The 18,295-nt window shown below is 39.2% G+C and overlaps 1 pseudogene; it reads right to left on the bottom strand.

Moving 5' to 3' along the window:
- Nucleotides 1-17,321: 17,321 nt before the first annotated feature.
- Nucleotides 17,322-17,419, bottom strand: LOC145583661 (small nucleolar RNA R71; annotated as a pseudogene).
- Between the last annotated feature and the right edge of the window lie 876 nt (nucleotides 17,420-18,295).

Here is an 18,295-nt window from a genome sequence, read left to right as displayed (position 1 = left end):
AGTCATCAAGGATTTCTCGCTCATTGCAAAGCCCCTCAATAATCTTCTTCAAAAGGATGCCGAGTTTGTATTTGATGATAAGTGTTTTGAGGCATTCAATAAATTGAAGAAGGCTCTAATCTCTACTCCTATTGTTCAAGCCCCAACATGGGATTTACCTTTTGAGTTGATGTGCGATGCGAGTGATTCGGCAATTGGAGGTGTCTTGGGTCAAAGAGTGGAAAAGAAGCTACATGTGATCTATTATATGTCCAAGACTCTAAATGGTGCTCAAAGGAACTACACCACAACGAAAAAGGAGTTTTTGGCTATTGTTCATGCTTTTGAGAAGTTATGTTGTTATTTGTTGGGTTCCAAGACCATTGTCTTCACGAATCTTGCGGCTCTCAAGTACCTTTTTTCCAAGAAAGAATCCAAGCCTAGGTTGATCCGGTGGGTGCTCGAACTTCAAACTTTTGATATTGAGATTAGGGAAAAAGTGGAGCGGAAAATGTCGTGGTGGACCATCTCTCTCGCCTTGAGGATTCTCAAATTCATGATGATTATTCTCCAATTGAGGATAGAATGCTTGATGACTTCTTATATGCTATTGAGGCAAAGGAGCTCCCATGGTTCGTCGACTTAGTGAACTTTCTTGCATGTGGGGAGTTTCCACCTTCCTTTTCTAAGAATCAACAAAAGAAGCTCAAGAGGGAGGCAAGACACTATGTGTGAGATGATCCCATCTTGTACAAGAGAGGAGTCGATGGCTTACTTCGGCGTTGTGTTCCAAATGAAGAGGTGCCTAGTGTTTTGAAGATGTGCCAGTCGGATCCGAGTGGTGGCCATATGGGTGTTTCTAAAACCTCCACCAAGATTCTTCAAAACGGTTTATGGTGGCCGCATCTCTTCAAGGATTCATAGGGTTTTTTTAAGACATGCGACCGTTGCCAACGAGTTGGGAATATCTCCAAGAGGAATGAGATGCCCCAACAACCCATCCTTAAGTTGGAAGTGTTAGATGTGTGGGGAATCGATTTTATGGGACCGTTTCCCTCGTCCTTTGGAAATCAATATATTCTTGTGGCGGTGGATTACGCGTCTAAATGGGTTGAGGCCATTGCTTCCCCAACTAGTGACCACAAGATGGTAATGAAGTTGTTTAAGAAGGTCATTTTTCCAAGGTTTGGTGTACCAAAGGCGGTGATAAGTGATAATGGTTCTCATTTTATTCACAATGCCTTTCAAAAGATGTTGCGAAAGCATGGAGTTCATCAACGATTTGGCCTTCCATATCATCCTCAAGCAAGCGGCCAAGTTGAGGTTTCCAATCGTCAAATGAAGTTAATCCTTGAAAAGATGGTAGCAAGAAATCGGAAGGATTGGTCGGACAAGTTGGATGATGCTCTTTGGGCCTATAGAACAGCTAAGACACCTATAAGTACCACTCCATACCGCCTAGTCTATGGCAAATCATGCCACCTCCCGGTAGAGCTCGAACACCGTGCTTTAAAGGCAATCAAGAAGATAAACTTTGATTTGGCAAGTGCGGGGGAGAAAAGGTGGTTAGATCTTCATGAGCTAGAGGAGCTTCGATTTGATTCTTATGATTGTTCTAGTATTTACAAAGCTCATTTCAAGGAAACTCATGATAAGCTTATTGAGAAGAAAGAGTTTTGTGTTGGTGATGAAGTTCTTCTCTACAATTCGAAAATGAAGTTGTTTCCCGGAAGGCTCATGTCAAGATGGAGTTGTCCTTACTTGGTTAAGAATGTCTTTCCTAGTGGTGTTGTAGAGGTTTCAATGATGGATTCTTCGTCTCCATTTAAGGTCAATGGCCATCGACTCAAGAAGTATTTTGATGGTACTTTTGTTGGCCTTATTCACATATTGCTTCTCCGAAAACCACCTTAATGGGTGGAGAACGTCGAGCTGTGACGTTAAACAAGCGCTTACTGGGAGGCAACCCGGTTTTCTAATCCTTTTCTTTTGATTTTTCAATTCTCTATATTTCTTTTATTTTTGAGAAATTTTCTTATTCTTCTTTGTTTTCTTGATTTTAGGTACCATGAGATTGGATCGATGAAAATTTCCAACAATTTCTGTGTTAATTCAAGGTTTCATGAGGTTTGGTTAAGCTTAGGTGAAGGAGTTTGTCGCGGTTTTATGCTCTCGTGTTTGCATTTTCATTGATTTTCTACTCTTTTTCGAGTGAATTTTCAACTATCTCGTTAGTGCAAGCATGAGAGTATGTTAATGAGTGGAATTTTCTTGTTTGGTGCGCACGCATCATAGGTTGCGCGCGTGCACCAAAGGGGTCAGAAATTTAAGCTAATTTTGATGAAATTTGATGGATTTTGAACCCCCCCATACCCCCCTGGTGCGCACGCACCACCTCCCTGCGCGCGCACCATAGGGGTCAGATTTTTGGCTTTGTTTTGGTGCTTCTCAAGCAATTTCAGCCCCCCCAAGACCCTATCTAGTGCACATGAACCACCTAGCTGCGTGCACGCACCAGGTAGGCCAGCGTTTGTGGCTTATGTTACAACCTCATACACGCAAAGCAGCCCAGCTCCTGCCGTAGCTGGTGCGCATGCACCAACCCAACTGTGCGCACGCACCAGCGACAGCAGCAACGCCCCCCTATTTTGTGCCCTCTTCTCCCTAGTTCACCCCTTATTCACTCCTTTCTCTCTCCCCGACTTCCTTTCATTCCTATACTCTTTTATCTCTCATAAAACCCTTTCAATTCCTTTGCAAATTCAAGCAATTTAATCCTTTTATTCATCACAAAATTACATTAACCACAATCAAATCTTTCAAAAATAAAAAAAAAAGTGTTGAAATTTCGAAAATTTGGAGCTATATTCGAATTTTTGAGGGTTTGTGTTGGTGCTTGGAACTTGTCTTTGGGTGTTCTATTTGGTCTATATTCTTCAAATTGTGCAATTTGCAAGTAATTCAAAGCTTCATTGAGGTATAATTTCTCACTTTCTAGTCATCTTCTTTCTCATTTTTGAAGCTTGAAACTCATGTTTTTGCTTTCATGGTAGAACTCCATTGTTGGTTCTTTTAGCTTGTAATTTGTGTGGAATGATGTTATTGGATGTTAAATTGAAGATTTTTCATGATGAATTTGTATACCTTGCTTGAATCCTTGATTCACCATTGTTGGTCATTTTCTCTCTCATGGGTATTCTATATGATAGTTTCATTTCTTTGATAATTCAATGTTTTGGGATTAATTTGCTCATAACGATTCATGATTTAGTCTCTTGTCTCCAATTTTGCCTTTACTTCATAACTAGTTGCTTCAAACTTATGTTTCAATATTCAAGGCATAGTTCATGTGTGACCATTCCTTGTTTCATTTTTGAATAAATAATGTTTGTGCTTGACTTTAGAGCAATTTCTTTTGAATCTTCTTAAACAATGGTAATTATAAATGAATTGCTCATGAAATGCTTTGTTTCTTATAGATGGCCCCTATCCGTCATAAGAAACATGCTAGAACAAGTTCAAGCAAAGCTAGACAAGTTGTTCCACCTCCCCTTGAGGTGGTAGAGACATACGGCATTGAATTCTCTAAGGAATTACATTGGGATCGGTTCAAGCAACTATCCAAGCGGAAGCTCAAGTCAACAAGATTCTACTATCAAACAACAACCAAGCTACTTAGAATTGATGATGACGTTCGCTACCTAGCCCAGAACCTCGGTCTGTTAGAGTTCTTGGATTTGAGCGCCCCTACCTATGCTAGGGTGACGTATGAGTTTATATCATCCCTTGAAGTAGTTCGGGAGTCAAGTGGTGACTCTTCAAGGACTTTAACCTTTCAACTTTTCAACAATGATCATCGGTTGTCGGAGTCACAACTTTGTTCCTACTTCCGTTTTCCTTGGGCAGTCGATGAAGACCATCTTGTCTATCCGGCCAATGGTAAAATGACTAGCGACCATGAATATGATGAACTCAAGTGGTGGCGTTGTATCTCTAATGAAAGGAAATATGAGCCTAAAACTTCCAAGTCCGCATCGATCGTTCATCCGGCTATGAGATACTTTAATCTTATTCTCACCTATACCCTATGTTCTAAGGACTCTTTGGGAGCTATTTCCCGTGAGGAGCTCTGTTGGCTATGGATTGCCGACCAAGAGTCGCATGAGATCGAGCTTTTAGATTTCACTCAACATTTGATCAACCGATTTCTAGACATTCGAGATGGTGTTTCGCTTTCGGGGAGCATCCAAATTGGAGGCATGATCTCTAATCTCGCTCTTTGCCTCAATGATTCATATAAAGATTTGCTATGCGAGCTCCCCTCGATAGTCGACCCTCGAGAGAGGACACCTTATCATTTCCTCGATGTTTATGCCCTTGTGAACCAAAAATTCCTTGATCGTACCAAGAAGCATAATATTTTCATATGAAAGGTGTCTCGAGTGAAGGATTGGTTCTTGATTCCGAGTAAGGAGGCTACAAACTGTAAGACAAAGACGGATTCTTTGACTTGGACACCTCCAAGATGCAACATCGACCCTTCTCTTCGGAAGAAGACAAATCATACAAGAACTGCCTCCGATGATGCTCTCTTGACAGATTTCCAAGCTTTACCCCCGGTTGAACGGGGAGGTACCCCTATCCCTCCTTCTACTTCTTCTTTTACATTTGATTTATCTACTATTCATGCCAAGTAAGATTCAATCACTAATGTCTTGTTTTCCATGCCTTTGGGGCGGGATTCTTCTCTTGGCTATGATTTCCATGCTAATCAATTGTATGACTATCATGTGAGGAGGGGGGAGATTGAACCTTACTTGAACTACCCATACCTCTCGGTCTAACAAGGACCTATCCCTCAATGGGAACCCTTTGACCCTACCGTGGGTCCTAGACCTTGTTACCCCTATTGGAAGGGTCCTCATATCCCTCCTAGTGCTATCATGGGTACCACCCCGGCCACTTACGACTATATAGGTCCCGGTGGATGCGATTATACATATGATCCCGCAAACCCTTTGCCTTTCCCGAACCCCGAGACTTTTGGTAGGTGGGGATTATTGGGAGAGCCGGTTTTGAATGATTGGTCTTATTACTTTGAGATAGACCGTGCTAGAAGGGAGGGGAGGTTATAGGGGAAATCTCCTATAGAGGTGAGTGAGATGGCTAGCTCGGTTCATGTCTTAGAGACCGGTGAGGGGAGTTCTCACTCTACCCCTTACCATAGTGCGGAGTGAGTCTATTCTGGCTACCCCCCTTTCTTATGTGCTTTATTTGATTATCTCTTTTGCTTATATGTTATTAGGTTTAGAGTTTGGGGGGTAGTTCATTCTGAGCGTGGGGGTGATTTATGTTGTTTGTGTGCTTCACTGTTTGCCTCCTTACTATTGTAGCTCACTCCTGGTCTCTTTTTCTTCTGGTATTGATCTCTATGTATCTCTTGCTTCTCTGTTGATGATGGTGATGTATTTCTGCTGATTTCTCTGTCCAGTTCTTGGTATTGTTGTTTGTTTCGCTGATCGCCGTCTGCTGTGTATCTCTGTTTCTTTATGATTATGATTCCTGATGATGATTGTTTGATATCTTGTCTCCTGACTCTTCTTCTGTCTGATGATTCTACTTCCTGATTTCATTCCTTGACCCTACTCCTGATGCTATCAGATATTGCTTTTTCTTTATTTGCGTACATTTTATCTTTTATTTCTTTTTTTTCTTTTGTATTGAAGTTACTAACAATTTTCTTTGTATATAGTCTATTTCCTTTCTCACTTTGCTTCGTCGCTTATGCTTTGGATATTGATGCTTCATTAAGGTGCTCTTTCACTTTGTTTACTGTAGCATAGCTTCGACGCCTGGTGAGATCCTTCTGATCTTCTTTTTATTTTCTTCTCTTGGATGCTTAGTTTAGGTTTAGATTAGGAGAAGTTGAACGGTTTGAGGATGTTTGCTTTCTAACACCTTAGTGTGTTTGGGAACATTGGCGTTGTAGCCGAATCACTTGTTTGTTGATCTGGATATATGTGTTAGCTTACTTCCTTGATGCTTTCTACTTCTCTTTTGCTTTTCAATCTTTCTTCTTTATTTCTTTTCTTTTTCCTTCTTCTAATAGATATTTCCTTTTTGTTTTCCCTTTTTCCTTTTGCTTCTTTATCACTTTTCTCTTACATTTCTTTTTGCATTTTGTTCTCTTATGTTTTACCTTTACATCTTTCCAAAAAAAAGAAATAAAAGAAAAAAGAAAAAAAAGAAAGAGAAAAAAAAAGGATTTTGTAAATATGAATAAAATGTTTTTGAGGCATTGCTTTTCTTTCTTAATAATTTTACTTTTACTTTGGACTTTGTACCACTTGAGCTTGCACATTGGCTATATTCTTCCTAAAAACAATGGTTTTCACGGTTTGAGAGTATCTTTGGTTGATTCTAGGATAGAACATGCTAAGGTAGCCGTTTAGAACTATTGGGACCTTGAAGCCAGATTCTTTTGTTTTCGAAAACTCGCAATCGTTCCCCTTTGGTGAATTTGAAGCTTTTAGTGAGTTTTTGCCACATCCTTGTGAGGTTTCATAGTTTTCAAGTCTTCTACAATTACTTGAATGAGCGGCTTGGATCCTTGACTATTGCGGACCTAATCTTGAATCTTGACTCATAATTCTCAAACACGAGACCGAACCATCTAGGGAGGACAAAGGCATCATTTTCGGAGTGGTAATTTTTCTTTTCTAGGATATGTTGGGGTTCGGTGAGTCCGACTCGCCGCGGAAATAAACCCAAAACCAAGACCGCACTTGCAATAAATAAAACCATAGACATAATTAACTTAATGACAAGATTAAGATAATAATTATACCTTTGACGCGGGCTTCGCCTGACCTCGAGGGGCTCTTAATTCGAAAGCTAGCCTCGAAAATACGATGACCTCCAACGGAAGTCCACCCACAACTTGAACACCGACTAGGTCCAATGCCTTGGAGTTAGCAAGGCCCAACCGAAACTCGAGTAATTGAGTTCAAAGGTTTTCACAATGGTGATCCCTTTTTGAACTCTTTAGTTCAAAGGTTTTCAATACTAGTGATGCCTTTTCCAACTCTTACTCAAGTGAACAATCCCAAGCCATTCCTTGGCTACTTATAAGGAAAACTTCCTTGTGAATTCCACTCATCTTTCAATGTGGGACTTTTTCACAAAAATATCCCACATGGAAAGATTGATGAATTCAACCCTTAGTTAAATAAACAAAGGAATAAGTAACAAGTGTCACGTGGTTAGGTGAGGACCACTTTCTCACTTGGTTCCCAAGGCAACTCACATGCATTGTGAGCTAACCAAGTGTCACCCAACCTTGGGCCCCTAGTTGGGTTTGGTTGGGCCACTTTCTTTTGGCCCGTGTCCATGATCCGTCACCCGGGTCCACGGCCCCCTTTGCCACATGCGCTGCCACCATGGCGCGTTGCCAACGTGGCACGCTGCCACATGGCGCGTTGCCACGTGGCACGCTGCCACTTGGTGGTTGCCAACGTGGTTGCCTCGTGTGCTACCACATGGCGTGATGCCATGTGTGCTTCCACGTGGCACGCTCCTATTTGGCGCGCTTCCCTTGTTTTTTCGTGGCTAGGGTTTTTGCTTGTTACTTGAAGCATTTTCTCGTCTCGCCAATTCATAAATTTTGGCTCGACATTTGAGATTCTCCGACGCTCGTTTTCGACGCACCAAGCTCGAATTTCAGACTTCTAAATATAAATTACTCGGTCGACTCATTAATTACTTCTGAATTAATTCGTCACTTCGGCTCGTTAGTTGCTTTGGTGTGACCCGAAGGGTTCAGTCAAGATTAAGCTGTAATATTAATTTTGCATTAATATTACTGATCGGAAGCGGCCTCCACCCAGGCATTCCGATCACTTGACCTTACTGAAAAATTAGCTTTCTAATAATTCCGAACCCCCTATCAGAATAATACACATGTTCGAAGGACACTATTCCTTTCAATCTCCCACTTGTCCTTCCGGACAAGTGTGCTTTTAGTGTATAGCCCTTTTCCTGTGTCGCTTAATGCCTCTTCATGAACTATAAGGTAAGATTTATTTGTCATCCTTATTACGTCCAGAAGTGTTTCTCGATTCCGAGTCCGACTGTCAATTAATAGATGATTTCTAAAATCCATCCGAGCACGGCCATGCATTTTTACAGTCTCGCTCTACGAGAGGCCTTGTAAACAACAAAGACATCTTCCCTATTTTTAGTAGGGGGACATTTCCAGTCTTTTAATGTAGCTTCTCTTACTAAGAGGACCTAGCCGCCCGAGTGATGCCGTTATAATCCCCTGTTACGGTAGACGTTTGACAGTTATCAAATCGGACTAGTACTCAAACAAGAAAACTCACAATACTGATGGTCGAGGAAAAAGGTTCCGATAGCAATAATGAGAATTATACTTATGACGATTTTTAATCTCTTAAAGTATTCTCATAGGTCGATCCAGTATGGTTCTAAACCAATACCTGTGCAAATGACTCACGACGATCATGTCCTTGTAGCACAAGAAACGGTGCTATGAATCAAACTACACACTAATCTCAAATGGTCGTTAATCGTCCATCGTTTAAATGACCTCGATTAGGGATAATTTTCGATTATAATATTCAATGTTCACTTAATAAGTGTTTCCTTACCAAGACTGGTCTTGATAGCCTATTTTGAATATTCCACGAATCGAATGGACTCATTATTTAATTCTAAACAACAATTAAATAGCAAACAGAGTGATAAAATTGCATGAAATTTTAAATTACTCCAAAACCTAAATGGTTCATCTTATGATAAATAGTTTTTCCGAATGTTTTAAGAGTAACACTCTTCATAAAACATTTATAGAAATCACACCCATATCTAATATGCTTGATTTCTTTCATGCAATTGTGAGTGTTGTCGTTCACTTATTGCATAGGTTTAGTTATAATTACTTTTCTAATCTTAGCATCTTCATTACTGATCACTCTCATAATAAGATGATAAAATTTGAGAGTGCCATGGATTATATGTGATTTAGGATTTATTGTCCACGTGATGGCTCCCACTCATTTTCATAATTAAGATCTTCAACTTGACAACCTACAATCATTAACGTTGAACAACGAACTTTCCATAGAACATCTTCTTTATAATCGTCTTTAAGGCAATAATATTCTCAACATATATTTTAGTAGACTTCCTGATGATGCTTTGCTTGGGTTTCACTCCAAACGGCTCACAATGATTTGGGATACCCTAATCACTTATGATCATGAAAATTTTCCTTAAATTCCCGCACATTACACATGGATGCACGTCCATGTTACCATTCTCAAGCCACGACTCATTATTAGCTCGTGCTTATAAACGGCTTCCTTGTAAAGGATCTAATCCTTGTTAAGGTTTGTGCTTGCAACATCAATTCTCAAATTTCATTTGTTTCCACAAGTCAAGAACTCATCCTGTTACTTATCCAAGTACTTTGGATGTTCTTGGCCATTATCTAACAATCTATTACATAGATTCAAGTTGATTGGTACTACATACATACTTCACATGCTCTAAGCAAGTAAGTCATGCGACGATTCCATATCATAGCGTACATGATGGATTAAGTTGCAGAGTAATTCTCAATCTTATTCCATCCATGTGACATTTTAGCTCATTTAGTTTCACTGAGTCTTACTTAAATTGTTTGTTATGTGATATGGTTGAAAGTCTCTATAAGAGTCTTTCATGTTTGACTTAGTATTTAGCCTAGCTTATACTTAGTTCAAACATTTACTTAGTTTTATACATACGGGTCGAAAGTCTTTCAAAGTCCTTCAATTCATGTTTGACATGGTAAATTCCTTTACACGTTCAAACATTTTATTAAGTCTGTACAATAAATCTTAATACCAATATGTACTAAGTATTGTCTTTTTCTTGGTCCATTGTCGAAAATACTTTCAAATCTAAGCATTTAGCATTTGATAGTTATTTCACAATAGAGTTCGTAAACTTTTCGTTGGACCTTTATATAATTTACTTTTGCTTCCACTAAACTTCTTATTCATAAGAATTTCTATGTTTCTCCATAAGCCAATCCTCTTATTAATTTCATGAGAGAACACGTTCCAATTCCTATATGCAATGCTTCCTTTAATCCCATGACGGATTCCTTGAGCTTGCTTTCAAATCTAGCATTTATTTAGATTTTCAAAACCCTTAGACTATTTTATAGTCACTTCTAAAATCCTATTTTAGGAAGGCGGTTTTGGTATCTATTTTATCATATTTCATACATGCAATTTTGCTTGAACAATCACGAAAAGACTTTAGCATTCCGATTGGTGAATAGGTTTTTATTAAAATTAACTCCGTGAATTTAATTGTATCCTTTTCAACCATCTAGCTATGTATACATATACATTTCCACATTTGTTAGTTTTCTCCTTGAAATCTTATTTGCAGTCGATGGGTCTTTCACCCTTTATGTAAATTAATCAAGTTTTAAAACATGATTTTCAAACAGGGGGTCTGTTTCGGATTTTCATGGCCTCTAGCCATTATTCGGAATTTGGATTTGTCGTAGCTATATTTACAAGACATTATTCCCTTACTATCTAATAGTAAATAGTATGCTTGTAAGTCTTAGGTTTATTTCTAACTTAATAGAAAATTTATAGGATCCAATCCAAGCCTTTGGTGAATTCTATACCTATACGGGGTTATTGCATCAAACACTGAGTTTCAAGGCGCTTCCAAAGTCCTTTGATTTTCTTGATCTTACTCCAACTTTTCAAAAGTTTTGTGAGAAATGAATTCTCTTTTAAGGAACTTGTAAAGTTCTTTTGAATATTCTTGATCAAGTATTCTCACGAGGCCCTTTTAAGGTCTTCCGAGATTCTCATTTCTAGTTTGTTTCTAAGCTCGATGGTCATCGAGTTCATTTTCCTCCCACTTGTCGTTTTGGAAATGTGTTACTTTCTAGAAAGACACCACTTAGAGAAACAAACACTATGTTCTCAATTAGGTTGTGGAGGTAATGCCCATGGTCTCACTTGAATGCTTACAAAAAGACATGTATATTGTCTTTGGGTAAAAGTTCGTTGTAAAACAAACAGTTAGCTCCCACTCGAGCTATCTTAGCCTTTAATGAGCCATTAAGCTCCCACTCAACCACCTAGCTCTTGTTAAGCCGATAAGCTCCCACTGAGTCACTTAGCTCCCACTGAGCTAGTGAACTCCCACTGTGGCTAAGAGTTTTAGACATATACTTGAAAATACATTTAGAAGTTAATTCTATCCATAACTGAATATGGCGTCTTTTCTTAGATTCGACATTTTGTTTAGTGTAACATTAGTCCTTCGTGCAAATCTTAAGAACTTTATAGGAAGGGATGTGATCCATCATTGTTCAGTAATTTTTAAATGGCATTGAGGTCTCCGTGAAGACATATTATGTTCTTTATGGATTTATTTATGAAAATTTCAATTTCATAACTTTGTGATGGTCACGCTTGGCTCAAGCAAACATCGCTCGATCTAATCTAAACTTTGTGATGGTCACGCTTCATCCAAGTGCATTTAACCAATATTATTTCCAAGAACCATTCTTTAATAAAATTGGTTTAACTTGATGCAACAAAATAAGGCAATTTCTCACTATTAATTTAATCAATTTAAATTAATCTTGAGATTTTGACAAAATAAAAAGGAGTTGAAAAAATGAACATAAGTTCAATAAAGATTCCAACTTTAATAATTGTGAATCCTTGAAAAATTATATCTTCCAATATGAAGATAAACAAATTTCTATCACAAGTTACAAACTTTATGATTCTAGTCAACTAAAAAATGATTAAATCAACAAAGTTTAACAAAATTCATGGAATTTAGTAACTAAAAGTTTCAATCACTTAACATAATTAAAGATTGAATCTTTAGTACTTAGAAGCCTCACAGAACAACAATTTCACACTTAATGCAATTAATTTGCAATTATGTGAAAAATAAACCAAGCTTTCAAACACAAATTACTACCAAGTAATCATGCCTAAAGAGATTTAAAATTGCATATAAAATATGTATTGAACCAATTACATAACCACCATAAATATGCAATTAATTTTCAAGGTTAGAAAGACTTAAAAAAATTTCGTCAAAACGAAAAATCCCTCGATAAGTGCATTTTTGGTCGTTTTTTTGGCTAAAAAATAGTCCTAAAAGGCTAAAACAGTTTCCAGAACGCCTTTTCCACCCAAAATTCAATATTTTTGGGTCGAAATCTGGGTTCAGGAGCTGAAGTCAGCTCTAATATGAGGTTAAAATGGATAAGACGAGCTACTAATCTAATTAGCAACTTAAAACCAGAAAAATTAAGCCATAAAACACCTTGAAAAATAATATGATTTTAAAAATAAACGAGCGAGGCTCTGATACCGCTGTTGGGGTTTGGTGAGTCCAACTCGCCGCGGAAACAAACCCAAAACCGCACTCGTAATAAATAAAACCATAAACATAATTAACTTAATGACAACACTAAGATAATAATTATACCTTTGACGCGTGCTTCGCCCGACCTCGATGGGCTCTTACTTCGAAAGCTAGCCTCAAAAATAAGACAACCTCCAACGGAAGTCCACCCACAACTCGAACACCGACTAGGTCCAATGCCTTGGAGTTAGCAAGGCCCGACCGAAACCCGAGTAATTGAGTTCAAAGGATTTCACAATGATGATCCCTTTTTCAACTCTTGAGTTCAAAGGTTTTCACTACTAGTGATACCTTTTCCAACTCTTACTCAAGTGAACAATCCCAAGCCATTCCTTGGCTATTTATAAGAAAAACTTCCTTGTGAATTCCACTCATCTTTCAATGTGGGACTTTTTCACAAAAATATCCCACATGGAAAGATTGATGAATTCAACCCTTAGTTAAATAAACCAAGGAATAAGTAACAAGTATCACATGGTTAGGTGAGGACCACTTTCTCACTTGGTCCCCAAGGCAACTCACATGCATTGTGAGCTAACCAAGTGTCACCCAACCTTGAGCCCCAAGTTGGGTTCGGTTGGGCTACTTTCTTTTGTCCCGTTTCCATGACCCGTCACCCGGGTCCACGGCCCCCTTTGCCACATGCGCTGCCACCATGGCGCGCTGCCACTTGGTGGCTGACAACGTGGCTGCTGCCACTTGGTGGCTGCCAACGTGGCTGCCTCGTGCGCTGCCACATGTTCTACCATATGGCGTGATGCCATGTGTGTTGCCACGTGGCACGCTCCTATTTGGCGCGCTTCCCTTGTTTTTGCGTGGCTAGGGTTTTTTGCTTGTTACTTGAAGCATTTTCCCGTCTCGCCAATTCCTAAATTTTGGCTCGACATTTGAGATTCTCTAACGCTCAGTTTCGACGCTCCAAGCTCAAATTTCCGATGTCTCAATATAAATTACTCGGTCGACTCATTAATTACTTCCGAATTAATTCTTCACTTTGGCTCGTTAGTTGCTCGGGTGTGACCCAAAGGGTTCAGTCAATATTAAGTTGTAATATTAATTATGCATTAATATTACTGATCGGAAGCGGCCTCCACCCAGGCATTCCGATCACTTGACCTTACTGAAAAATTAGCTTTCTAATAATTCTGAACCCCCTATCAGAATAATATACTTGTTCGAAGGACACTATTCCTTTCAGGTTAATCTTCTTTATTTTTAGTTCTTGGGTTCACATTTGCCTTCTTGCTAACCATTTGAGCTTTTTCCTTTCTTTTCAAGCCACATCTTTAGAACTTTGAGCCTTTTATTTCTTTTTGTTCCATTTTTGGTTTTGTGAAGCAAATGATCATGTTCTTAGAGATTGTGGTATATGAGTTTGGATATTGGTTCTTATTTGTAAGTGAGCTTGTGTTTTGTATTTCTTGTGAATAATGGCAAGTGAATGTATTAAAAAGCCATCCATAGTTAAAAGAGGCGAGCACATTGATTAAAATGAAAAATGAAAAATTGAAAAATTGAGAAAAGGCAAAGCAAATTCAAATAGCTTTGGCAAAAATTGAAAAAAATGTAAAAATGAAAATGTTTAAAATATTTTGATGTAAATGTTTCTCCCTATTTTAAGCATTGAGCACAATTCTTTGTTTAAGCTTGGGGGGAAGCGTCTTACGTTTTTGTATATATGATTGTTGTTGTAGCTTTGAATAATCTTGCGGGTGTTAGTTTGTTTTTGTTTGGTGACTACTTGGGTTTGGTGTTGAGATTTGGCCAATCTTTGCTTCACAACTTAGGTGTACCACTAAATTCTAAATTTTAAGCCTACCCTCAACCTTTTTCCTTTACGTTACAACCTTTGGGAAAGCCCTTTTGATCTAGTGGTTGAGTCATATACCGAGGGAGGGCATTATCAGTTAAATCCTAAGGAGAGGGGATGCAAAGTCAAGATGTCGAGAAAACCTCAAATCAATTGTTTTTCCGGTTCCTTCGAGGAACTATAGAGATGCTTGCTAAAAAAATATTTGAAGACAATTGGGTAAATGTGCTAAAATTGTTTTTAGATGAAGGAGAATTGCGTTTTAGTAGTTATCTATGCTTAGCATGTCCTATGTTTCTGACTAGAGGAAAACTAGGTCGTTTACTAATCCTCCCTAAGTCAAACTAAATTTAGAAACACTTAACAAACCTAAATACGAGTATAGAGGTAAGTAAAGGGTCGAACCCAAAGGAAAGTTAATGTTCAAGCACTCTCAATTATGCGCCTAAGCTAGGTTGAAGTCGAAGGTGAAGAAGGAATAGTAACAACTAACAAACTAACAATCAAACAAATAAAACACTAGGAATGGGGATGAAAAAGTAATCATGATAATTGCAACAACTTAGAAAGATCATGCCAATCAAAGGTTGTGAAGACTAATGATAAGAGCTATCAATTGGAATAAAAGAGCTATCTCCTAATCGTTAAGCTAGGGTTCACTATGAATAACTAACTAAGAGAATTACAATCCAAACCAATCGATAATTGCAATTCCTAAATCAATTGTTCGTGTCATTAGCAATTACAATGCAATCTAGCATAATTCTCAAGGCCTAATCGAATTACACACATGCAAACCTTCATTAATCAATTTAATCTCAACAATTAATCAACACAATTCCCAAATTAATCACAATCAATCAATCATACAAGTTTCACCCAATTCCTAGCCAAACAACTACTCAAGAATCATTATCTATCAACAAACAACTAAGGAAATCAAGAATCAACAAAATATCAAGAACAATTACACTATCAAGAATCAAACATCAAGATTAAACCAAACAAACATGAAATTCAACAAAGCAATAAGGATGAGAAAGAGTGAGAAATGCTCATTGATTGATTAAGAAGATCTTCAATACAATTGTCACCATTGGATCTTCAATCTCTTAAGCCACCATTGAAATCCCTCACTTTCTCTCTCTAAAAATACTCTTAAACTGTCCTTAAAAACTAGAGAGAGAAGCTCTCAACCTAACCTAAGATATGAGAGAGAAAGTCACAAAACTCATCTAAAAATCTTCGTCTAAAATAGAAATGACAAGGCTAATTTCTAATAAAACGAGCGAGGGGAAACAGGGCAAATCGTGCGCACGCACCACCTTTTTGTGCGCACGCACAGCAGGCCACAGAAGAATTGTGCGCACGCACAGCAGGCCACAGAAGATCTGTGCGCACGCACCACCCAGGCCGCCCGCGCACATCTGGGTCTGCGCGCACGCACCACTATGCTGTACGCACGCACCCTGCTTGGTGCTCGTGGCCTTGCTTCCCTCGCTTGCTCGATCAATCTCCGCGCTCCCGAGCATCCCTATCATTGGTGCACTTGAGGCGATGCTCATGAGAAGGGCAGCTCCTTTATCTTCCAAGCACTTGAGGCGATGCTCGTGAGAAGGAATTAATGATTCGCTCGAGTATTAAATATTTAGACGTTGGAAATCAAGCTAAGAGTGTCGAAATCGAGCGTCGCAAGTCGAGTCGAACTAATAAAAGAAAAGAAGGTAAAATCAAACTAATTAATCGACAATTACCAGAATACCCCTAGCAACAAAAATGCCCCGAGTAAGCCGAGTGCTAGGGGCAATTGATGCTAGCGTGTGCACCACACCTAGGCTATGGTGCTAGGTGCACATGGCTAGAATGCACCAGCCGCGCACAAGGCAGCAATAGCCCGCATGTGCGTGCGTGGCTTGCTGTGCATATGCGGGCTTGGTGTAAGGCCAGCACTGCTGGCACGCCAAGCTAGCAGCGCCTTGCAGATAGCAGCTAGCAAAATGGTAGCGTGCTAGCACCAGGCGCGCATGCCTTAGCTAGCAGCCCGCAAGCATGCGCGGCTTGCTGGGCCAAGGCAGCAGCCCTCCCCGCATCACAGCACGGGCAGTCCCAGCCTAGCACAAGGCCGCCAGCTGGGTGCCTTGTGGAAACTTGTGAGGGCAGCCGGTTTTGGGGAAGCTTAGGGAGAAAGGCATGGTCCCCTCCCCTTCTGGTCCTAACCTAACCTCTCCTTGTGTAATTGTCACTTGTTAATTAATTAGTTGTTTGCTATTTTCTTTTATTTTTGATTTAAAAATAAAGTTGGAAAAATGAATTTTACCAATTCTCCCTCATTGATGGGAGAGTGGAATTCTCACTTGAGTTTCCCTATAAATATCCCCCTTGGAATTAGGAAAACTCACTTGAGTAAGAACTCAATAAGGCATCTCCACTTGAGAGAAAACCTTTAAGTTCATTAATTACTCATGTAGTGTTTTTGTCCGACTTGGCTAAACTCCAAGTAAGAGACCGGTCGGGATCGAGTTGCGGGTGGATACCGTAGCAGGTCTCTGCACGTGCAAGACTTGGCTTTGATAATAAGAGCTCTGAGTGAGAGCAAAGCACGCGGCAAGGGTAAGATCGTCTTTTCTCTCTTTATACTTATTTATGTCGTTTTAATTATATTAATTGTGAGCGGGTCATGGGGTCGAGTTTTGTTACGCGGTGAGTTAGACTCATCGAAACCCAACAGAATAGCCCCTCCAACGACATTGGTAAACTACTTCAAGATTAGACCGGCAATGATTACATTGATAGAAAGGCATCAATCTAGTGGAGCCAAGCATGAGAGTCCCCTCAACCATCTTATGGAATTTGAGAAGTATTCTAATACCATTAAGGTAAATGAGGGTTAAACAAGTGTTCATCCGACTTAAGCTTTTCCATTTCTCTCTTATTGGGCGTGCTTTAGAGTGGTTGGACAAAGAGGTGAAACCAAACTCTTTGAGGACATGGGATGAAGTGACAAAAGAGTTTCTATCCATAAAAGAAAACGGCCGAAGCAAGGACACTCATTCAAAGCTTCAAGAAAAAGGGGAATGAGAGCTTAAATGGGGCATGGGAAAGGTATAAGGAGTATTTAAGAGAGTGCCCATATCATGGGATTCCCACCTATCAAATCATCCAAATTTTCTATGGAGGTCTAAGCCCTCAAGGAAAATCTTGCCTAGATGCCGGAGCTAGAGGACCTATCATGAACAAGACGGAAGAGGAGGTGGTGGACATAATTGAAAATGTAGTGAGACATCACATGGATTAGGAAGAAGGTGAGAGGGAGTGGACAAGCAAAAGAAGTTCTACGGTGTATTCGATCGACCACCTTAATGCCATCAACAATTTGTCCTCACAAATATCAAATTTGGGGAAGGAGATGACATCGATTAAAGCAAACCTTGAGATTGCTTCGTCACAAGCATCAATACTTCTCTCCCACAATAAGGGGAGAGATATATCTTCTAACTCTACTCCTCTTTCTACTTCAATCAATATGCCAAATGGTTGTTTGTTTTGTGATATTTGTGGGTCGTATGATCATGATGCTTCTAATTGTCCACATGATTTTGTTGATAATTGTGATGATATTTATAATAATGAGAGTGAACAAATGAATTTTATTTCAAACAATAGCAATGGGTCAAGATTTGATGGTTAAAGGAACAATGGGAATAGGAACTTTGATAATTATAACCAAAATAGAGGTTATAGAAACCAAGGAAATAAAAATTTCTGAGGCAACTATAACAATCAAGGTTATAGTGGTCAAAGTCAAGGTCAAGGGTATGGAAACCAAAACTAAAATCAAGGTTATGGTAACCATCACCAAAACTATGGTCAAAATCAAGGCCGGGGTAATTGGAGCAAATAAAATCGGGGCAATTTTCAAACAAACAATCACAGGCGACCCCTAACCGGATTTGCTCCAAGAACTCAAGGCAATGGTGACAATTCCTATGCATAACCTTCATCTTCTAGAACTACTTC

This window comes from Chenopodium album, chromosome 15 (genome assembly GCF_948465745.1).
Source record: "Chenopodium album chromosome 15, dcCheAlbu1.1, whole genome shotgun sequence".
In the NCBI taxonomy this organism is placed as follows: domain Eukaryota; kingdom Viridiplantae; phylum Streptophyta; class Magnoliopsida; order Caryophyllales; family Amaranthaceae; genus Chenopodium; species Chenopodium album.
Note: the sequence above shows the minus strand (reverse complement) of the source record. Positions and strands in the feature narration are given on the sequence as shown.